General features: G+C 39.4%; 1 protein-coding gene across 2 annotated transcripts in view; it reads right to left on the reverse strand.

The window, feature by feature from the left end:
- Positions 1–16731, reverse strand: part of LOC408714 (uncharacterized protein DDB_G0286591) — a 98048-nt gene that overhangs the window by 67650 nt on the left and 13667 nt on the right. The window contains exon 2 of one of the 2 annotated variants that reach the window (XM_006561081.3): positions 5650–5691. The gene's annotated coding sequence lies outside the window, so the exon portion shown is untranslated. Of the gene's footprint in view, positions 1–5626; positions 5692–16731 lie in introns of both variants that reach the window. The other variant, XM_006561080.3, reaches the window with a different exon arrangement.

Below are 16731 nucleotides of genomic sequence, written 5' to 3' on the forward strand. Positions count from 1 at the left end.
TCAATAAATATTTCTTATATCTCCCGTTCACAGAATTTTCTTTTCGCAATCGACATCGATTCTTCTCTTTAAAGGATCGAACGATCTTCATCCTCCGAAAGAACTTAATTCAAAAATAAGAAATACGCTTTATCCATTGACGGCGGCAATTACAAGCGCAAACCGTTAGCAGCAATCACGGTTGCATTCCGGTTAGGCTTTGGAATAATTACTCGTAGTCCGCAGACCAAGCTAATGATCGTGGTAATAGAAAAAAAAGGGGAGGGGGAAGGGGGGGGGATAAACACCAGATGATTGCTATGCGACCTGATTTATGCCTCCCCCTTCCACCAATCGTTGAATTTACTATTGAGAATAAATAAAACCCTATCTTTAATAGCCACGTTGCGCTAATAACACCAACGTTTTCCTTCCTTTTCCTTTCTTTTTTTCCCCCCTCCTCCCTTTTTCCATGTGTTTATCCACCTGTGATAAATCAACGTGTCCGCACACAATTTTATCCCGTTCCATCCTTATATCGATTTTTTTCCGAATCCTTAAAATCTTGTAAGTTAAGATTCCTTCGCTTCGCGAGGAACTTGTTATTACAATATTTTTATCATCAACCAGAAATGGCTACTGTTGATCCGTGCATCGTACGGATTAACACTTTGGACACAGTTTGATGAGACTTTGATCTCGAATTTAAACTCGCGCCAACCGAGACGAAGCGATAGCTAAAAGATGCTATGCGTATAAAATTAGGAGCCAGACTGTCTGGCAATGCAAGCAATGTCAAATGCGATAACGATGTCTACATAACGTCTATATAATATCGACGTAATGTAATAATAATAATAATAATAAAAAAGAAAAGGAATGCATTCATTTGTGAAATGCACTTTCAACGATGAACCATAATTTACGTAAAATCGAAATTGGAAAATTCTACTCTGTCAAGGATGTTAGTCATAATTATATTTTACAACAAAACAAAAATTTCTCTTCACTTTAATCCTTTGCAATTCGTAATTAATACAATATAAATAAATACGAAAGAGGAATATTACTGTTACAATTCAAATCCGAATTAACACTGTTTAATTTAATTATATAAATAAATGTAAAAATTCTACTGGAAAGTATTTTTCGCAAAATGAGAGAAAGATCGTACGAGAAAAATTATTACCCTCAAATTTATTCTAAACTCTGAATATTTCAGAATTTTCTAAGATTTCCTTCTCTGAAGAAGAATAACGTTTTACTCTGGAATATTCTTAAAATCGATCTCATCGAATCGCTTTGAAGAATCATCTTTCGAAAAATTTTTCGGCACACAGTCGAACGGGCCCAATGAATGCACAATGATGAATCGTATCTCGGGCAAAGAAATTGGATCATTAAGTGGCGCGACCTTGGATCGACGACGAAGAGGAACGAATCAACGTTCTTACCCAGATTCTTTTCCCCTCCTTCTCCTTTTTTTTTGCCCGGCTAATTACGCGTATCGAGTAATTTAATTAATGAGGGCACGCACGGTTTCCAAGATTACAGGAATCGAAATCCACCCGGACGGCGGTCTCTCACGAAGTAACATTCTCCCCCCCTCCTTTTCAAGTTCGACTCAAGTTCGATCGAGGGGAATGCAGTTGGCGAAAGATGGACGCGATTACTTTTATCAGATGACAAATGCGAAACTTTTTCTAAGGGCGGAGATTGATGGGACGGATACGTAGATTCGAAACGCATCGATCTCTTCGCCGACGTACGAGTAAACAAGATATCCATTAGACGAGAGGAAAAAAAGATTCTGCGTTTTAATGAACGAGATGTGATTTACTTTTAAGTAAGAGAGAATTACTTTAATGAGTTTCGATCTATTGTCGATTTCATTATCTCAAACTTTGGTCGTAATTCTTATCGATATTTCTGATATATCTTGGGATAAATATATATAAACATTAAAACTGGAATTCCCTGAATTATATGGTAAACAAAATGACAAAAAATGGGCTTTACAAATGAAATCATCGACGACTATAAATATGCCGAAAATATAACTTCTCTTCCTATCTCTCAAAACAAATTCATCTACTCCCATATGAATGGATAGAAACAGAATAACGCGTAATATAAAAACTTCGAATCCTTCCTCAAAACCAAACCGTAATTCCAGAATACGAGGCTACTCCCCCAAATCCTAAGACTCTTTCCACCGAGATCCAACGTATTCCAAGAAGCTCTCGAACTTCGCGGCGCGAGTTGGCGCGGAAAAGAGTGAGATGAGCGGATGCATAATGGTGAATCATATCGCTGCCGAAGAAACTAGATCATTAAGCCATGCAACCTTGGATTTCTTGCCAAGTTCACTGCACTGTCCGGCCGCCTAGTGCTGAATACATATATGTATATGTATATATACATATATACACACACGCGTCTATACTCCAGCATCCGTATCCTCCTTCCTCCCCCTCCTCCTCCTCCTCCTTCGCCTTCCTCTCTCACTCTCAGTTCCATCCAGATCGCGCAACCTCTTCTCTCCTTCGCTTCATACGATCAATCCAACAGCTCCTCTCTTCCCTTCCTCCTCCTTCTTCTTCTTCGCACGCACTTACGTAGAACGCGCGCGCGTTCAACGACTATTTTTCTCCCTCTGAGAGGAGCCATCCTGCTAGCCTGTCTCCCGGGGAACCCGGCCATCTAGGCCTATCCTAGTTTTTTGCCTAGCCTCGTCGTCACACGGTGGACTCAGCCATCCACCGGTCTTTCAAACCATCTAGGGCCGGTTTCTCTCTGCCTTATACGATCATTTCTTCGCGCGCGCCACGCGAATCCGAATAAGACGGGGGTGGGCGAGGGGAGGGGGCAGAGAGAGGCCAAATAGAGAGCGTGGAACGGCCGTGAGTCGAATCGAGAGAGCAAGAGGAAGTTCAAGATGAGAAAAAGCCATGGTGGAAGAGGTATACGTACACTGTTATGATATTCGGGGAGCCAGAAGGGATATAAAAAGGAGAGGGATAGAAAGAGAGAAAGGTTTCTTGGCAGACGACGATGAAGAGGGAGGAGGAGGTGTAAACGTAATCCAACTTTCCATCGTGAATCCGATTACGTTCGATCCATGGATGTTGCATTCTGATCTCAACCCCGCCGTTCCAGGAATCTCGATACGAAGGCTACGAAATAATGGCGACGTGGTGCTACGCTCGCCAAGATAATGCTTGTTTCCCTGGCTGGCCGACGCTCAAGATGAGACTCCGTGCTCAGCTTTTCTATGATCCTCTTCTTCCACGCAGGCGAGGAGATTTATTTAATCATGCGTCGAGTGAAAAAGATTTTTTCACACTCGAGAGAGAGAGAGAGAGAGTGTGTGTGTAAAGAAAAAAAGAAAAACGTTCGAGCAGGTGATAACGTTCGAGGACGGATTCGAGGGATTGGAATTGAAGAAGGTCGCGCCATTCTCATGCTTCTCGTGCTCGCGAGGAGCTTTGCATATAGGAGGAGGATAACCTCCTCCTGTTTGCATTGTGTCACGCGTGCACGTAAGTGTGTATATACGCCACGGGATTCTGAAGCGACATTCATCCGAATGACATCACGAACGATTATTTCTAACGATGGGATAATTGGATTGAGAAATCGTGGATCAATATCTCGTGGACGATGGCAAGGAGGAGATTGGAAAATTTTGATTTCTCGATTAATTTAAGGATAAAAGTTGCGGATGGACACGTTCGATTTACTCAAACATTCGTTTCCTCCGTAAATTTATCTTGTATCGTGGATTCATTCGCTTCTGTTTGAATAATAATTATTGATATTGGAAGGAATATGTTGATTATAAGCTTCGCAGGAATCCAAAGTTGCAATTTGTAACGAAATGAAAAGCAATTGTGGCAATTAAATAAAAATAAAAATGTGGGATAAATATCGTGATCAAAGCAAGATCGTAATAACAGTGAAACCGATCTGAAAATTATAGTACTAGCTTTATTAATGATATAAGTTTATTTTAAACTTAGGTATTTCGACTCTCTCTCTCTCTCTCTCAAATACAAAATTGATCCGACAGGTGTCACGATCGATTTCAACCGATTCAAATTTCTAAAAGAAATTAAAAAAGACCGATATCACAGCTTCGATAACTAACTATTCCAAAATATGGATAATCCCTAAGCGCTGAACACGATTCCTCGCTCTTCTCTCTTATCAGTCAATGCAGCAGCAGTAGCCAGCAATTCCCCTATCGAGACCCATACACACTTTTCTAAATTTGTCGAACACCAGACTGGACAATTTATCGCCGTTCGATCGTTAACGCTATCTAACATCCTCCATTTTTCCCCCCTTTCTCCGCCTTATTTAGATCCGCGCCGAGGCTTTAATCGTTTTGAAAATTACAATCCCCTACTACCACCATTCTCTCTCCATTCTCTCTCCATCTTCTCTCTTTCTCTCGGATAGCAAGAGCAAGAAGAAGGAGAATCACGGTCGTAACAGGAGATCAACAACGCTTTTTCTCCCCGGCTGCATAACTGTTCCCCTTAATATCTATTATAAACTTACGCGCCCCTTCACGAGGAAGGAAGAGAGCGAGAGGATAGGAATATGCATGAGGAGTAATACACCAACAGATCCGGCGGTTTATCGTTGTAACACATTGTGTTTAACGGTATCGACCGATCCTAAATAGCTGTTCCTACGATTGTAAGCGGTATACCAATTTCTTACTGCTTCTGGTCATGAGTGATGTGACGCCTGTTCGATATTACGCGGAACGTGATAATTGACTCGGATTATTATTATACGGGGAAACGAGTGAAGCGTTTCGAGTGGTAAATTGGGAAAATAAGAAAAAAATTCTTACGTCTTGCGTAAGACGTGTGAATATACTTAAAAAGGGCAGTTGGAATTTCGTGTGAAACTGAAAGAAGAAGAGAGTGACCAAGAAAAATTTAAATCTTTTTTTTTAACTCCAATGAAAAATTAATTCATAATGTAATCAAGTGAGAAATTTCAACTCTCTCTTCCTCTTTATGTATACACAGTGAGGTAAGAGATTCGATCAATACGCGTTTATCCATAGTTTACGAATGAAAATGGACGATAATGACGCTAATTAATATCCACCAGTGACTCAGCACAGCAACATTTGTATCGCCGATGATAGCCGATGTTTCGTATCGTTGTAACGACAATGCGCGGAATAACGTGATATTAATATACTCTTTCGAGAGAGAAGCTTGTCCCTTCGATGCGAAATTATTATTGGATAATGATGATAATGCTTTAACCGATTGATATTGATGAGCCACGAAATTGCATGTGCAATTCGCGGTATCAACAACGCGGAAGGAAATGTATTAATAAGACGATCTTATTGATACATAATACGAATATAATAACCTGGCTACGATGAATCGAGGATTCTTAGAGCGATCATGGAATTTTAGATTCCTTTCTCGATGGACAGACTATTAATTTGATCGATGCATTTTGTAATTGATTCCGCGGTATGAAAGGAAACATCAGAAAATATATGTTTTAAAGCTATTATAGTGCCGTTAAAATATCATTGATAATATATCCGATCCTTGGAATATTATTCCATCCTTTTCCCGTCTTTAATTATTAAACGTTAAATTACCTTATATAAGAATTTCTACGTACTATGGATCCCCATGCACACAATCCTTAGGACGCTTGACTCATCTGAAACATAAAAATTAATCCAATATTAATGTCAAGAAGAGACGATAGAGCAGACTGATCCCCAATTTTTCCCAATCAGACTAAATTACGATATCATCGACCAACACTCTCTTTCCCCAAAAGGATCCCAGAAAACACACGTTCGAAAACCGGAACCATTTAAACAGCTTCGTCCTTTCGTGAAGAAGGGCAAGGAAAAAGGAAAGATGGCGAGGGAGAGAAGCACGAGGACAACAAGAGACAAAAGGAGCGAACGTTTCCCGTGTAATTCGGTCCTAACGTTGTCCTTATGCCGTGTAACATTCGATACCTTCACCTTCCTCCACGGCTACGAGAACAATGTAAGATAACACCTGTGATATAACTGAATAAAACGGTCCGATGACCGAACACTCTTCTGTGCACATGGTTGCATGCGCCCAGTGGCGGTCAACCGATCGAGAAGGGATCGACTCGTCACGATCTCTTTGAAATTCTGGATCAAATTGTTCGTGAAGTTTTTATAAATCGAGGCAGTGGATAAAACCTACATTTTTCTGAAATCCTTAATTGAGGAGGTATTGCATATTATATAATTTCTAAATTCTAAATTAAATTATCGATAAAGAACGATTAGATGCAATGAATTTCTGGATTAAAAGGAAATGAGACTTTCGAAACATGTGAAATTATTTTTATAAATTATTTAGAATAATTTCTCTTTTCCAAATTCTTCCAACTATATCAATAGATCTATCTATAGATCAAAATGACAATACATTGCACTTTCGTTTCCATTTATAAGTATTCAATGTTAAATATGATAAATAATAAAACCTTTTAATTTCATCGATTGTTCCAATGCAACAATTTTCCACTTTCCCTACTCAAGTTCAAGTATCTATGCAAATAACGCGAAAGCAACCAGCGCGGAATATCGATTTCCATACTCGAGGCAGACACACAAGTGGCGACGCACACCACCGTTTACCTGGGTCAAAACGTCGATGAACCTCGATGCGAATGATTTTTCCCTATAAATCGTCACGTGTCATCTCAAGAATAGGGCTCGCGTGTTACGCCACTTCCTAGTTAACTCCTCGAGACATCCTCCACAGTGTCGCGCGAAACACGCGACAAAACATATACCGGTTAATCGTCGTTACTTGGTTCGAGCGCTATATAAATGTATACAGGGTGTTCGAGATAGACACAAAATTTAAACGAAACGGAAAATAATAAGATACTAAAGTAGAGATTTTTCTTAAATTACTTTAAACAAACTTTTATCAACCTTCCAATTCGTTTAAATTTATAATAAACTCAGAAATCATACGTTTACAAATTTTTCACCCGTTCTTTTTTTCTCTTTTCCATACACCCTGTAGATGCACTGTACACGAACGCATAATATAGACCATGGAAGATCAATTTCCCCTGAATAAAACATCCTCTCGGCCGGATTGGCGTTATCGATGGAAGAGGCTCTAGGCTCTGAACGACCTATGGCTACGCGCAATCGTACTCGCAGCCTTCGAAACGGATGCAAGAATGAGAACATGCTTGTTCCACGTCCTACGCACAGCTAGACGCTACACCATGGAGGCGATAGCGAATATTTGGTATCGATGTCCCGGTGTTAATAACGCTGGATCGGAGCGCGGCCATCGAGACGGCGGCCGCTCGTGTAAAGCGGATGTAATGAAGGGTTTGGAAAGTGATTTGTGTCACTGCAAATACCCGTACCCGCTTTTAACGCTCGATAACACGCTCTCTGACAAGTTGCTTGTCTTCCCGAATGATGGTTCCGCCGAACAGATCGCTGCGTTTCAGATATCGATACGTCACGGCCGGTTATGTTTGGTGATCGAAGAACGAGTAGCGATTACCGGCTACATTCTGCGATGCGCCACAATTTCAACAATCTCAAATCGAAGAACTTTGAAAAAAGAAGACGAGATACGAGATCTCTAAGAAAATTATTTTCGCCGATTTAATCATGATACACTTTTCTTAAAAGAAAGAACTCCTAATCTTTCATTCGAAAATCTAAATTCAAAAATTCAATCGAATATTTCATATTCAAAATTTCTCAGGCTAATCTTAATAATCTTTCCTAGCAGTAAAACTCCGCTATAAAAATTTTACTCCTTCCGATTCACCAGCAGTATTCATTTCATGCTCGGATATTCTTCATTTCATATTCATCTTTCGCTCCTCGTCCACTTAGTTTTCGATTCAAACACCGTCCGATGCAGAGAAAGCCTTGGAAAACGTTCAATTCCCCGGTTCGTCGTCGATCTATTAATATTCTCGCGGATGTCGATCGCGATGAGGAATCAATTGATAATTTTAAAAGAACTGGAGGAAGATAGGGGGATATACGCCATAAGCAATGACGCCCTGGCATCCTGCGGTCCATACCGTGGAGAATCCACCTTCCTCTTCACTCCTTGCATCCGCTCCTTTCCGCTTGGACGAGAAACGATGACTCGAATACCCTCTGGCATCGACTGTCCACCCGCATGAAAAACCTTCGATGCGCGTACTACGTACGCGGACCGGAAATACCCCCGGGGATGCACAAGACCCCGCCACGATCCTGTTGCGGAAGTGCGGCATACGGAATGTAAATTCGCCTCGATCGAGCTCTTCGCTTTACGAGAAGATAAAATTGATACCCTCTTCCGTCGCGTATTGTCACACTCTCGCGTTGCAAATTGCGTGACCCTTAATCGCGCTTTCGAAGGAGGAATAAAAAAAATAAAGAAGGAAAGACTGGACATTTTTTTGATTCTATTCTTTTCAAAGTTATAAAAAGAAGAATCTGTCATTGAAAAAATTAGCTTGGATATTAATAATCGTGACTAATCATTTGTTGATAAATGAAACGAGGGAATCTAAAACAAAGAATCTATATTCCAAACAAAATCCTGTTAAATTTACCTCTTCTTTTATTCTTCCAAACTTGCAACATCCTATCTTCAGACTCAAGAAAGAAAATATCGTTTGAAAGAATAAGTTTCGATATTTATCCACCGACCACCAAGATCGAAACAAAGTTCAAGATCAAAGATAATTAATCATACGAACGAAAAGAATATGGAGGCGACCTAAGTCGAGAGGGTTTCGACGTTCTCACCGAGTGTGTCTGGCCATCTAATTAAACCCATAATTACGGTCGACATGCATAATTGGATCGGAAACGACTCGAGCTGCGAAGATCAAAGGTCCACGACCGATTTCTCTCGTGATCCACGGGACACGAGAGAAACGACACGAGAGTGAAAGAGCTCGAACAAGAGAGAGAGGACACGGATCGAAATACTCGTTGCACCTGAACGTTATTGTTTTAGGACCAGGTAGATAGAATTTAATAGGCTTCGGATACGCTTCGAGCAGAGGGATCTCCACTGGACCGAGTCCTCTTCGGTCAAGTTCGTAGGCAGGATCTCGGTTTCCGTTTACTTCTTATTTTAATTTCGTTGGCTTCTTCATCTCTCATTCCTCTACCTGGCCATTCTTCTCGCTCTCTCACTATTTTTAACATTGTGAGGCATACCTCTGGCTTCTCGCTGCGCTATTATAGTAGCATCTAAGTAATTTTTCTTTCCTTTTTTCTTGTCACTCTGTTTTTGCTATCGCTTTGTTCCCTACTTTGTTTCCTGCTCTTTCGAATCCTTTCTTTTTTTTTATATATATCCTTTTATTTCCTCGTATTTCGTTTTGCTTAATTCGTATCGTTCGATTCGCTTCTCTTTTTGATATCTTTTTTTTCCTTTTTCTTTCGGCAGAAACGAGAGAAGAGCATTAAGAAGACTTGAGCAGCCCGGAAACAAATCGCGGTTTTTAACCCCTTGCAACTCGAGTTACCCGGTTTCGCGTGGTAATTTCTATGAAGATTCAAACATTAATAGATATGTCGCAAGAAGTGTAATATACTTTTGAATCCATTAAGGATTCTAGGTAAAATCGTAATAATGTTATCTTTCTTTCCATCGAATACCTACTTCCTCGTAATATTTTCAAACGTAAAATATTAAAAGTTCGTTTATCGATAAAGATAAAACTGTCTTCGCAGTGATGTCCATTACCATTAATTTTCCCATGATCGTGATCAGAAAAATCCCTATAATACTCACGCTTCGGAATACGTTAATTTTCTTTCCAGATAATTACTTCCTAACACGTAATTTCCAAGAGAAGATATCTCAGATGATATTTCTCTCGGGGATATTAAAATACGATTAAACGGCCCGTAAAACCAAATAATTTGTTGCAAAGTCCTACATTAAAAGATTATTAAAAACACGCGGTAAAACGAAACCGGTCATTTACCCCGGAAAATCGTCGACGATCCACGGAGATACAACGGAGAGCCTAACCTCTGAGCTAATTGCTATCAACATCTTTCCTCGAATGAAAAATCGAAATCAAAAATATCTGTCAAATTACACTTGTCGCCTCATCGATAACCAACGCTAATTCTCCTTCACCCGTTCGTATTTTCTCTCCGCTCGAATTTATCTCTTTCCGGTTTTTGATCTGGACTCGCGCGCCCGCTGTCACGGCTCCGATTCTTTTAATTCCGTCCGAGATTCCACGACTTTATTTTATCGCATGCACGGCGACATTTCTGTGTCTTTATCGACCAGTTACCAGTAGTATTATCGGTCGAACCAATCGGTCTCGATCGACAACTCTCCCTCCTTCCCTCCTCCCGTCCCGCTCCACGGAGTGTGCGTCTTGTCTCTTCCGTATCTGCCAACAGTCTGCCAACAGATCCCCAGAAAGCCGTTCTATGCGTCTTAATAGCGCGTTAATGCCCCGACTCGTCGAGATATCGAATCGAATCGCCTCTCCCCTTCGATTATAAAATATCGCTTCGCGTATTCTCCATTTCGTATCGATAATCGAGATCTGTTTCGCAACAGGAGAAGAGAATTCGTTGCGTATGCTCACGTTTAAATTATAATACAAGAAGTAAAATCGAGGATACTCCAGATTCCGTTTTTTCGTGGTTGCCTTGCTTGACGGTTTTCTCCCTTTCTCCTTTTCCTTTTTTTCTTTTCTTTTTTTTTTTTTCTTTTTTTCATTTACGAGAAGAGACCTCGGCCGCGATTCACCGATAGCAATTAGAGGTGGGCGGCGCTCGAATGCAATGGATTTTTCGGTTTCTCGCCGGCGCACCGTCCCTGGCAAAACATGTTTGCCAATCTCCGACACGCCTACAGAGGGGAGGCTTTTTCAATTTTTACCAGTGAAAATAACGCAGGCATCCTCGAGAAGAGGAGTTGCATACGTATACGCAACTTGGTTCGAGGGCAACGAGCGCTTTCATCTTCGATAAAATTCGATGAGAGCGGTCGATTCGCTGGAATATCGTGGGTATGTGTTTAAGGTGGTATTTAATTGATGGGTAAATGCTCGGCGATGCTCGAGGGTAATGTTCTATATTGTCGGAGACCGAGGTGATTCCATTGATCACGATTTTTGTGTAACAGTCATTTAAGATTTGCATGTTTCGCTTCATAATTATTTTCAAATATAATTTGAATGTTCTACATTTTTCTTTTATAAAAATTTGTTACTGAAATTAACTTATCGTTTCAAAATATCTGAAAAACCTGAGCATCTTGATACGAAACGTTAAATATTAATACTCTATCTTGAAGAAAAATAAATAAATCAAAGAAACGCAAAGATAAAATATCTCTTAATATTACGTTTTTAAAATGTCTTAATATTCTTGGACTAATTATAAAAATAAATAAAATCGAGACAGGTTGCTCTCGAAAGTAGGAATAAATATTTCGTTTATAACACTTTATCTAAACTGATTAGCCTCGAAGAAATGAACGCACATCGTCGAAACATTCACGATCAGAGGAATTGTAAAAAAAAAAAAAAAGAATTCCTCCTAGCCGGTGTATCAAAGTATCACTTTTAGAGTGGGCATGAGCGAGACTATAAGTGTACTCGAACAAGTTGCTTCTCAACTAGCCGGACAACTCGTAAAGCAACTGCCACACGACCAGAAATTAACGTGGAAGACGAGTATCAACGAGAGGAATCCAAGGGACGAGTAGCATCCGGTAGCTTAACGATCGAATCGAATATCGTGATTCCAGAGACGAGAGAAAGGGCTTTTATACACAAGCTTTGCTCCTAATCCATGACTAACGATCGGAGAGTAAGATATAAAATAGTAGAATAAGACGAGCGAGCGATAAATTTGATAATCAAGTCGATAAAGTATCGTTAATTTAACGTTATTTCGTTCGAAGAATTTTCGTGTAATTTTTGGATTAAAAATAACGTTTTTTAACAATTAATGGAGGTACGTGATTCCTTAAGATTATTATATTAATATTTATAAACTGAAATCACGGCTTGTACACGATTGTAACGAGTTTCCGTCAATATTTATAGTATTGAACGTTTCCTTACCTCGAATCGTAATATTTACGTTTCGCGTATATAACATTTGTATACGATTTTATAATCCATATTAGTTTCTTACGCGGTTGAGTGAAGACGGATTTTACAAACGAATTTGATTTCTATAATATATCTTTCTTTAATATTTGTAATATCGAATTTTTTAACTTAATTATTAACTTTTTACTAATTATTTATACGGAAATTTTGCAATGAACGAATATCAAGAAAATTTCACAACGCTTCGAAGAGACTCTAAAAAATCTTATCCTATCCAACAATTTCCATAAAAAAAATGTCATAAATTCCTACGCAAAAATTCACTTTTCAAAAAACAAACTTAAGAAAAATGTTTCCCTAGGCCTAACTCATCCTATGGCCGACTCTTAGAGCAAAGGGGATAAAAAGAAAGAAGAAGAAAAAAATCCCTCTTCTTCCTACGACCTCAACAGCTCGTCCAACGCCGATAAACCACTCCCTCGAGCCGCGTCCGATCATCGAAAATTCTACGATCGAGCGAGCTATTAGCTCGGATAGCCCTTCTACTCGGAAACGTCCCAATTACGACGAAATCGAATGGAATTCGTTCGCGTTGCTCGGATTTATGACAGGCCTTGGCCAAGCTTTACCGCGAACCGGGCGCAGAAAAACTGGGAGAGGAAAAGTGGCGCGGTGGTTGGAACGCGCGCTTCCGGTCTTTGAGAGGCAGACCCAGCCAGAGCGAGGGGTTATATATAAGTGTCGATCGTAACGCATCCGACCGATATCGTGCATCGACGCATCTTCCCCTTCCACTCGGACGAAAATTATTGGCGGTACGACAACGTTGAATATCAGGTCGGACTAGACTTTAATGCCACGATGGAATGTCGTAGAGCGTACGTGGTTCGAACGACTAGTTTACCAGTGGTTGGCCGGCCGTTGCACACACACACACACACACGAGTCCGCTCAGGCAAAAAAATTAGCGCACGATGCGAAGCGGCGACGGTTATCGCAGCAGCCGCCGCCGCCGCCGCCGCCGCCGCCACCAGGCCGGCAACTGGTCCCAGTGACACGAGAAACTCCGTTAGATCGAAATGAAAGTTTAACCGTGGTACGCGAAACTTAACCATCGACGACGAGCTTGTGTGCTATTCCCCGGCGCAAGAAAATCGGTGGTATTTGGTGTCAGGGTTTGGAATTTTAGATTGGAGGAGATGTGGTATTATACGGTGGATGGGCAGAGAGATCGACCGGAGCGCGTACTGTTGACGGAATGGCTTAGATCAGTGTCTCTCAACTTGGACGGATAAAAGGAGTATCGGTTTCTTGGGACTATTGTAACGATCGTTCTTTTGTTGTTCACGTAAAGAAAATTTTGTAATAAAAAAATATCAGGGATTCGTGCGATGAATAATATTCTATGTAATTTTATGTGAGATGATCAATTAAAATATTGCATTGTTATAATTATAGGAAAGGAAGGCTTGTTTGATTAACAAAATGCTGAGAAACAGTGGATTAAATAATGCAAGAAACCGATGTTACGTTCTTGAAGATTTGTGGTATTGAAATTCATAAAATAAAAATCATAAAACTTAGAATTTCGCATAAAATAGAATTACTTTCTACGCGACAACTTGAAAATTCAACAATCGCGTTATTCTGTGTCACGAAGCGAGTCGGAGAATCGATATTTTAAAACTTCGTGATCGAAAATTTATCGTTAATACTTAGACTTTAAAATGACGTACGAGAGTGCTTAGATATATTTAGTTTCCCTTAATCGTGACAAAGTGGTTCGCGAAGTTTTGGCGAAAAGTCACGAAGCGATATAACTTATGAAGGGGGTCGAGAACGAGTTTGGGCGAGCCCTATTAAAATTTTAAAGTGGGGAATGCATAAGCAAACATTAATTGACAAATTAATTAATTGACTATTCCACAATGCAAAGAATAATTCTGTTTGCAGATCGACTTTTAAAGCACGAATGGATACGCGAAAATTTTAAAAAGGAAAGAGGAAAATCTTTCTTCTCGCGCAGGAGAGAAATGTTGCCAAGTTCATTTTACAAAATGAATTAATTTGGTAAAAATATCCGTGAAAAAATCGCTTCGCCATCCCAGTCGGCCTAAGAATACGCGCTTTAACCTCGTAAAAGCTGCACACGCACGCACGCACCCCTTGCGTATCCAGCTTAAATATAGCGGCCATCATCGAACCAAGATCCCACGGTCGATACATTCTCCTTCTCTAATAACATATTATGTAAATCCATTAAGGATATCCTATCCACCATTTCCAACAATATAATCTTTTGCACAATATCTCGATCGATAGTTGAACGAGAGTCGCTCATCTTTTCCTATTCAATTTTTCCGAAAAGAGAAAAACTCGATCGAGTGGAATCGAGGCGAGATGGAAAAGGCGAGAGGAAAATAGGGAGAATGATAGGGAAGAAGGGAGCCGAGGAGAGAGCCGGTTACAGAGAAACGAGCTAGGAACGGGAGCAACGAACGATAAACTGTCCCGTGTGCACGGATCGATCCATCGAAGGAATCGTGGATCGATCCTCTGCTTGTTGCAAGTTCGACATAGTTGCATGCAGAATTTCGCGAGCACAGATTCATTCGTGACGTGTCCTCAACGGTGAAATCTCATCGTGACGCCACGTATACACCATGTAATTACCGAGTAATTAGCCCCGAGTTGTCCATGCGTTTAGGTGACACTGTGTGCAACGTTTGACGAGGCGGTGAGGCAAACGTGATTTGCAATTCATGAATATACGAATAGTTAATTTCCATTTTCTTTTTTTTTTTTTCTAGAATGGAGTAAGGGCTTTTTGTTGAAAAAAATTGTGATATACATCCTACGAATAGTAAACGTGATTTCTGTATTCAAATATATTTAAAATACCGTAAATATAATCGATGATCAAATTTCCGGTAAAATTTTTAAATTCTTCTAAGAGGTAAGATTTGAAAGTGTGATCACGACATTTTTTAATTAACAAAGAATGGTACGTATATTTCCTGATTTCAACAAGTTCATAAAAATCTTCTTTGGTAATTAAAGAATATCTTTCTTCTACTTTCACTTTTGCGTTTAACATTTGAATATTAAGCGATTTTATTGATCAATAACAATTCTTATTTCCGCCAGAAACAAGCATCCGTTTAAATAGACGAAACTTGCAATCATGTGCATATAAAAACAACAAGCACGCAGTTGGAAGCGAATATTTCTGGTAATAAATTTTATATACCTATAAGAGGTTCATTAATAGCCATCTACTGCATTTATATACCAACTTTTTCACTACTTATTTGATTCCTTTTTACTTTCCATACTAGCAATTACCAGAAACCACTGCTTCCTTGTAATGCTTAAAAATTATGCTAAATTTATTAAATATATTATATTCACAGATCACAAAGTTGCAAGAAGATACTTTTTTCAAGAGAAATATTGGAAATAAGACAATCATCGATATTTTTGTTAAAATTGTAAAGAGAAGAATTTTTCAAAACCAACGACGTATTTATTTCGAAAGATATAATTTTATTATCGTTATTCCTCTGGGCCGAATAAATATTTAAAAGTATGCATGCATTTTCACGATATTTTCAACTCAATTATTATTCGTTAATATAAATCTATATATATACATTGACAAGAAAAATTAAACAATTTCTCTTTCTTTGTTATGATACGAAATTAAGATACATCACGAATATAGATAATCCTTCAAATGTGTATAAATATATTTTTATTTTTCTTCTTTGCACACGTATAAGTGAAAGATTATCTATATTTACATTCTCGTGTTATACATGAAAATTATTCACCGAACAAGAAACGAATTTATTAAAAAAAAAAAAAAAAAAATACCACGGTTTATTGTAGAACACTGGAAGTAACAGAGTGGGATAAGAGATCGTCGTGGCGTGAAATTATATGCAAATCGAGGCGTGAAAGACACGTTTTCAATCTGAATGTTCGTTCGACGGTTTACAAACGATCACTCTAGATCGAAGCACGGTTGCAAGCAGGTGCGCATCCACTGTGATCAGCGAAAAAGGGATACAGCAGAGCGGAAATGTCGACGGATGCATCAACGGAAACATGCGTCGACTTTCTAACTATGCACCGTGAGGAAACGCGGTAAATCTTAACGTGAATACCAAAAAAAAAAAAAGTAAAAAAGAAATTATTCTGACGCACGTCCCCTAAGAGAGAGAGACTCCGAACAGTTCCGGAAGAGTTTTTTGGGGTTTAAGATTCAGTAACTCGTACCGACTGACTTCTGATTTCACTGATAAGTTGGAAAACGTTTTAGGAATAAATAATGGTAAGGGAGTCGCCGCCTGGCCCGTTCCTCCTGTCGTCCCGAGTTATGAAATTTACATGAGACTGATGGTTATAGTCGTGGAAATAATCTTTTGTTCGGCGTATCGAAAATTATGAATGCAATAATACGTACGTTACTATTTCTACAGATATCGTTATTGCAAATAAACCTACTCTAAGAAATTTATTTAAAGCGAACGAAAGAAAGAATACCATTGCTTCCCTAAACACGCATCCCACGTGGAAAAATGAATAAAACGACAACCGAATCGGGATAACAATCCT

The sequence above is a fragment of the Apis mellifera genome, linkage group LG2, assembly GCF_003254395.2.
Source record: "Apis mellifera strain DH4 linkage group LG2, Amel_HAv3.1, whole genome shotgun sequence".
Taxonomy (NCBI): Eukaryota; Metazoa; Arthropoda; class Insecta; order Hymenoptera; family Apidae; genus Apis; species Apis mellifera.